Source organism: Argiope bruennichi, chromosome X1 (assembly GCF_947563725.1).
Source record: "Argiope bruennichi chromosome X1, qqArgBrue1.1, whole genome shotgun sequence".
Taxonomy (NCBI): domain Eukaryota; kingdom Metazoa; phylum Arthropoda; class Arachnida; order Araneae; family Araneidae; genus Argiope; species Argiope bruennichi.
In genome coordinates, this window is record NC_079162.1 from 62101038 (window position 1) to 62109098 (window position 8061).

Genomic DNA, 8061 nt, shown 5'->3' on the forward strand with positions numbered 1-8061 from the left:
ATAAATGAAGCATTTTAGAAATACATAATGATTAATGAAAAAAGTATTCGATATTTTATCCCAAAACTGTATATTATATATATCGTCATTACCTACCTAAGAGAATTTTCAAATAAAGATTGCAGCAGGAATTCACATGTGTTTCGAATCTGAGGTGAATAAGCTCATGTGCACCAATTGTTCGGTCATATACAATACAGATGGCGGAAAAGAATCGATGATGTTTTTTAAAAAGGCTTGAGAAAATATTTTGTAAATATATGTACAAACTTATTCATTGATTTAATGCTCAGTATGATATTAAAAATGAATTCTTAAACATTAGATTCCACATTTACTTATTTATATACGTATATTCATACTTAAAAACCAATGCATTTGGTTGAAAAACAATAAGATCTTGCATTTTAACTCCCCACCTTCATTTTTCAGCTAATGTTCTTATTGCTCAGTATTTTTTCCCCTTGAAGCTACTGTAAGTTATTACCCCCCCCCCCAAAAAAATTATCTGGGGAATTAATGTAGTCGACATCCATCGCACTGATTTCTTAAACCACCGACCAAAAAAAAAAAAATCGACAGAATGCGCGATCTTATTAACTTGTCATCCTGTCAACTACTTTAACAAATGTAGTCATTCTGCCAACTTAAACAGTTACTAGGATATTTACGTTGTTTATAATATATTAAGATAGTTTTTAAATTACCATATTCGATAATGCCCCGTTTTCTACAATTGTTTTGAAGTGGTGAAGACTTTTACCTACAGAACTCGTCTTTTTCTCACCGACGTGGGAGCAAATAGTTGCATACACCCCGCTGACGCCGCCTCTGGATAGTGGTGGATTCTTTTTGAAATAATTTTTAAATACTTTCTTTTTAAGCAGTGATTAGTATTTTGATGATCGATAAATAATCTATTTCATGAAAACAGCTTTCAAAAACACATCTTTATTAATATACCAAAATGAAGATTTTTATTCATTCTATTTTAATCATTTTTTTCCACTTTTTAGTCTTAATTAAAATTCATTGTTATAAATGTTGTGAAATCTTGATATTAATATTTTTTCAAATTTATAAAAAGATGACTCTATACAGATGAATTCAAAATTTAATTAATCAATAACTGACAAGTTCTGAAAATATCAAAATAGTGCTTTTTCATTGACAACACAAAGTGCAGAAAATTTCATATTTCTAGCTTGTCAGGAAGTGAGTGAAAATGCGATTACAAAATTCTGTTTCTACAAACATGAAACAAGTTGAAGAAAAATGTTTGCAAATACATTTTCTAATAAAGGTAAAAGATGGTATCACTAGTTTTAATCTTTCTTCTTATGAATTTGTACATTTATAAACATACTTTCAAGAAGAAAAATAAATCATTAGTGCTTCTGAAAAAATTAAAATTCTACTCAGCATCAAAATGCGCCAGCAGGGTACCCCCACGCCAGTGACGCGGCAACGGGAGGGTAAACAGAGATTTAGATACCTTAGGCCTTATGGAGACAAAAAGTTCATTATGTCAAAGCACCTTAGAAACAAGTGCTCAGATTTTTAAAAAATTGTTTTAGATATGCTTGTACAACTTCTTAAAATGAGTACATTAGTTATAAAATTTCATGAACATTAGTTATAAAATTCTATACAAATTGTAAAGTAAACAGTCTCCCAGGACAAGATTTTTTCAGTCATGAAACTTCAAAAATTCCCAATGGTTGAACTATTTTTTTTAAAAAAAATAATTCTTGTGTTTCAACATGCAAACTGTTTACAAACATTAAAATGAAAAATCTTTTTAGCCCTATTAATCAATTCCTTAATTTACTCCCTTTTTTCTAGAATTCTGTGTTTAACAATTTAACACATAACCATCATGAAATAATAATTTATAGCAATATTTTTACCATAACTGTATAAACAACCATCAACAAATAAAAGATATTTATACATTTAAAACAAATTTCAGTTACCAAGATTGGTAGGATATTTAGAAACAGACATTATGAAATTAAACATCTGGCAAAATGAACTAGAAAATTTAAAAATAAAAAATATAAAGTTAAAGACCGATATAATGAATATAATTTCAAACGAGAAACCCACCGTTACAAATGATTTGCAATGCACTATCAAATAAATTAATATTTATGATACTAAGCAAAAAGTGTTTATAGTGAAAGAATAATAATAAGTCTTTCTCTATAACGTTAAATTTAAATAAGTGAAACACAAACATCATGTCATCTTCAGCCATAAACTCTTATGAACAGTTGATGTAAACAAAATATTAAAGTGAAATATTGATGAAGCTGCAAAATTTCTTTCAGACTGCAAGGAATGCAATTCCTAATGCACAAATAGCCACTTTAGCATTCGTTTCAAGCATGCAGGATTCGTAAAGAGAATATAAATTCTACTACAGATTGACACAATTTCAATTTTCCTTTCCAAGAATAAAGAAACATTGCTAAAGATGCAATTGAAAGGGATTAAAGAAGCAGATGGAGATATTGTCTAACCTGACAATGAAATTTGAACAGAAAAAGATAAAGAAATTTGGCATGCTCCTCAGTAAAAATATTTAATAGAAGCAGTAAATATCACTAGATACTTTTATAATTTATCCAGTACCAGAAATTGTTGCATTTCATTAAATAACGAGTTATATTATCCAATTGATAGGTGAGAGGAAAGTGCATATGCATGAACAGCTTTATTTTTAGTACCTGTATTGCACAATATGAAGCTCATCATAATGACAATTTTCGCAACAATTATGAGATGTCACACTTGTTAACTGTTTTTGACTTTTAACTATATGACTTTTAACTATATTTAATTACTGATGCTACAAAACAGTTTCTGCAAATTTATATTAAAATTATTGTTTTCCTATTCTTTTTCTTTGAAGATAAGAATAATCTAAAGATGAGTGCAATTTTTTTTATATGTATTTACTTATCAATAGGAACAGGAAATTGATCTTTACTTTTCTACAAAATCCCCCATTAGAGAAGAAGATATTTCATACAACAAGGCTTAAAAAACATGCAATTTAGCTATTAACAGATAGAAGCAATGTATATTTATTTATTTAATAAAGCATCTTTTATATCCAGCAAAAATTTTGAATTATAAAGTGATTTGAGAATAGATCATGATGTTTTCTAACAAATTTAATATGGTGTCAGAATGTAAAAGTAACCAGTTTTCTGTTCTTAAATATGCATCATAAAAATTTTAAATTGATATGAATCAGTTTTAATTGATTTATATAAAAACAACTGAGAGTTTCTGGAAATATAAAAATGTATCCTAAATATCAATGTTATATTACTCAATCGATTTAAAATATTATAATGTTTCATGTTCTTGTATGATAGAAGCAGTTGAGAATATACAAAAGCACTTGAAATAATAACTTTTTGTAGTTCAATCAAAAATAGTGTAATGGCAATGTCACTACTTTAACTCATTGGTATAAAATCTACTTAAATAAAATATGTCATTACAGATCAAGAATCCTACAAAACTAAGGAGAATCTATGTTTATTTTCAACAGCAAGGCTTCTTCCATAATTTAATATTGGTAAGATTTTGTCAATATCTAGGCTGACAGTAAAATAATTGATATATACACAACAAATTATGTTTAATATTTTAATTGTATTGAATCATGCTATTGCAACTGAATTGAGTCTATCAGGGAATATATCTGACAGACTGTTTGCTTTAATTTTACATTTACTAGTTTGATATTCATCTATTCAAGATTCTTCTTTGGTGGAGTTAAATTTGGATAAAGCACTCCAGAATTGATTACCTAAAAATGAAAACACACAAATTAGTTAAAGGACCTTTAAAAAAATATATTAACCATCTAACAAAATAAACAGAAAATCATAGCAATCAGCTTTTATAAATGGAAGCAAAAGAATTTTTTAAATTCAATTACAGTAGAAATTTTATTCACACAACTTTCAGCCCATTCCTTCTATATCTACAAACAAAAACAGTAACTACAAAAGTGAATAAAGAATCATCAACTAAATTCTATCAATTTTCAAAATAAAATCAAAAAGTAGCATATGAAATTAACCTTTGCCAGTATGAACTCTCTCAAACTATTACAGAATCCTAAACTGAAACTTTGATTACTTAAAAAAATTAAATTTATCTTGATTAATATCTTGAATTTTATATATTTTAAAATACTTGGCTTCTTAAAAAAAAAAAAAATTAGGAAGCCAAATCAATGAAATGGTCATTTATCAATTTTCTGGCACAGTACTAAAAAATAGTGAAATCCCTCCAGGAACAATCTAGATTGACAATTTACAAATAAAAAGAGTCACAATGCATGCACTTTTACTAATACTAGTATAGAAATAACACTTTTTTGAAAAACTTGCACTCAAAATTTTACATTACATATTAACTAGATTTCAAAGAAATACATTAAGCTTTCCATCACATATTAAAAACATGCAAGAGGATTCAGAAAATAACAGTAGGTTCAAGAAATTAAATTTTAAAATCACTTTAAATGGTACTTCTATAAAACTATAATTACAGAACAATGCTTCCCTACTGCAGAAAAGAAAATTCCTCATTTTTATTTTATCATGTGGAAGTGAACATAAACATTTTCTTTCTGCATTTACTTGTATTATTCTTCATTAAAAAAAAATACAATAAATGGCAAATATTATGAGATGGAAGTTATTCATACTGTTTAAAGCAGTCTCAAAAATCACCAGTAGACAACAGATCATTTTGTATGGAGAAACATAATAGGTTTCCGAAATGTGTGGAGTGAATTCTATTTTTCAATATGATTTTATGCATACTTTATCATTTAAGTATGTTCCAATAACTGATAGAACAAAGGTAAAAAAAAGAATGTATAAAAAAATTCCGATTCTTTGCATTTTAAAATATTAATACTGTCATTTGTAAATGCAAATCTGTTATTAACTTGTACAGCTTAGCTTAAGTTACTTTCTGGCCTAAATACTCTAATTTTGTAACAACTGATAACATTCCCAACTTCCCTCTTTTTTTCTTAATCTCAATTGATGCATGATGCCTTTTGATTACATTATGTAATATGATAATCAAATGAAAGCAACCTTTAAATTTCAAATTTTAAACAATCTTTTCAAAATACCTAGAAAAACATTTAGTAAAAAATTTCGTCATTTTATTTGTAGCAGGGAATATACAAGTAAAAGAAATGCTTCACAAATAAACATTAATAATCTTTATAATTTACCAAAACAAATCTCAATAAGGTATGGAAAATTTTTTATCTATCAATTAAAAATAATACAAATTTAATTAAATTAATCATTTGATATTTTTTTTATTTAAAAAAGTTACTGTTTCTTTAAAACTGTCATTATTAACTGAAAAAGTAATGCAGGTGATTTTTAATAACACCTAACAGCAATTTACAAAACAAAAATTTAACAGCTGCAAGGTAAAAGTTCATATGCACAGTCTTAAACTACATATAATTTAATTCTTAGATTAGAATTTAAGTATGACACATTTTAAATACCAAAATTTCTTCACAAAAGATATTTTTAGCATTAACAAATATTTGCTCTCTTTCTGTATAATAATCTGCTCACATAGTACTGAAGTTGTATGTGGTATTTTCAACAATACCCAATTTCCTGAAAAATGTAAACTACAACAAGGATTAAAATAGTGTACATAAATATCATCATCATGAAAATAAATGTTCACCATATTAGAAAATCACATTTTAGGCCAATTATATGAAAAATGTAATCATTTATAATATAGCAACAATTAAAAAGTAATATAATCTGCATAACAAATGTTTTGGGCTATGTCTATATTACAAAGGAAGTTATACTACAAGGGAAAATGAAGCCGAACTGAATCTAGATAGGTCAAGAAGAATGTAATGAAATTTATTAGACAAATCACAGCATACTGACATTTCTTTTTTACTCTCAATTTACTGATAGATATAAAAGTACAATGTAAAAAGCTAACTTAGTTTATAATTTCCCATCATTTCTCACAGAGTGGGGAAGGCTCTAGAAATTACAAAAATATTTCTTGCATAGATATAGCCTAGATATGACATTTTTAAAAATGTATTTCACTCTTTACTTCTTTAACAATCTACATAAACTGTAAGGCTAGCTTATAGCTTCATAAAATTTCCTTTTTTTCTACATTACCTTGACTAATATAATTTCTTTACCTCATCTCATTTAGATTTTGACATTTATATTTGGCTTTGACATATTTCAAAAAGTACCCTCTTGAAATTAATCAAAATCAGACTATCATCTTTTACGAATGCTCTTTCCAGTATGCATTCCCTTTCATCCACATAAAACTGATTTCTAGAATTTCACCATTTCTGCATTTGAAAAATTCTTCTCATTAATTTTAAAATGCACTAACTGAAACTTAAAAATATTAATAAACCTGTAATTACAGTTGTTATGACTGTTCAAGAAGGGCATTAGACATTAAAGTATAACAACATGCCAATGCATTACCTTTTACTTCAGCATGATACATAAAAAAGAAAAAATTTATAGATAAATTCCTAGTATTTGCATATTTCCGCTTTTTCACCAGTATAATGATGATTATTCAAAGCATAAATATATAATTGATGACTTTCAAATGGTATCAGTAATATCAGACACGAATTAAAATAGAACATGAGTTTTTTCAAGATTTATTCATAAGAATTATAAATAAAAATCTCAAAGGTACTCACAAAAAAGGCAGAGAATGTAAAAAATGCTATTCCACCAAGAAGTACAAAATTGTTTCCAACTTGTCTCTTACGATATCCAACTTCAAATGGCTCGTGAGGGACTGGGATATCATTCATATGTGGCTCTTTAACAGTTGGAGTATAGTCGGACATATTTCGACAGCTCCTTGGAGATCCTGCATCAACAACAAAATATTTCAAAAATCAAATCAACTAATAGCCTCCTAGTCTTTACTTGAAACTTTGTCTTAAAATAATTTCATATGCACTGCAAGGAAATATGATGGAAAATACATATATATAATGAAAACATTTATAAATAATACTACAGAAATAAAGTTATAACGGTTATAGCAAAACACAGAAAAATTTTCCTTATCCATACAACAAAAATCAACAAAAGTAACTTTTCAGTATCTTTTAAAAAAATACTCTTAATGCATGACAAAACAAAGCTTGCAAATAAAATTAGGAAGCCGTATAATTAGATTTACAACCGAAAATTCCTAAATAATATACCGATATAAATAAGAATTTGTCCATCCCAGAAATAAATAAATCATCCGCAAGTAGAACAACCAAAAATAAAGGCTAAATCAGACCTGTTTAGTGAAAAAGAAACGAACTGCTAATAGTCTGTTAATCATACGTCGAAATGAATTGAAAAGATACAACTAACTTCTTATGATCATTTACATACAATATCTGACTAGAGATTCTTTTAAACTGTTTATAGATCAAAATAATGTGAAATTCTGTAGAAATATAAATTAAATGTACAGTTTATTAGCATTTCAATATACATATAAGAACTTCTCGATATTAATTAAATTTGTAAATTGTTACTTACTTAAAACTTTTGATAACGAATTTGATACACGAAGCAACGATTTTGAAAACATTCTGAAGAAATTAATGCAATGTAAGAAATTCGCACTTAGAAAATATAAACACAGAAATATAAGGTCGGCAAGGGCACAAGTATTGTTTCCTAAGTTGAGTTGTATTGGAAGATGCACATATGAATTTTTGTTCATGCCATTAAGTAAAAATAAATATTTTATTAAAAAAATTTTTTAGACAAGGTTCAAAATTCGGAATTTATTTTAGAAAGAAAGAAATTGAATTTCTTTCATTTTAATCCTGTAATGCACAATTTTTTTTCTTCTTTAAGCCCCACTTCAGTTATCATTATTTTTTCGTATTCCATGATTTTCGTATTCCAATTTGATCAATTCTCCGTTTGAAGATTGAAACAACTGATTGATATTTTTTCTGAT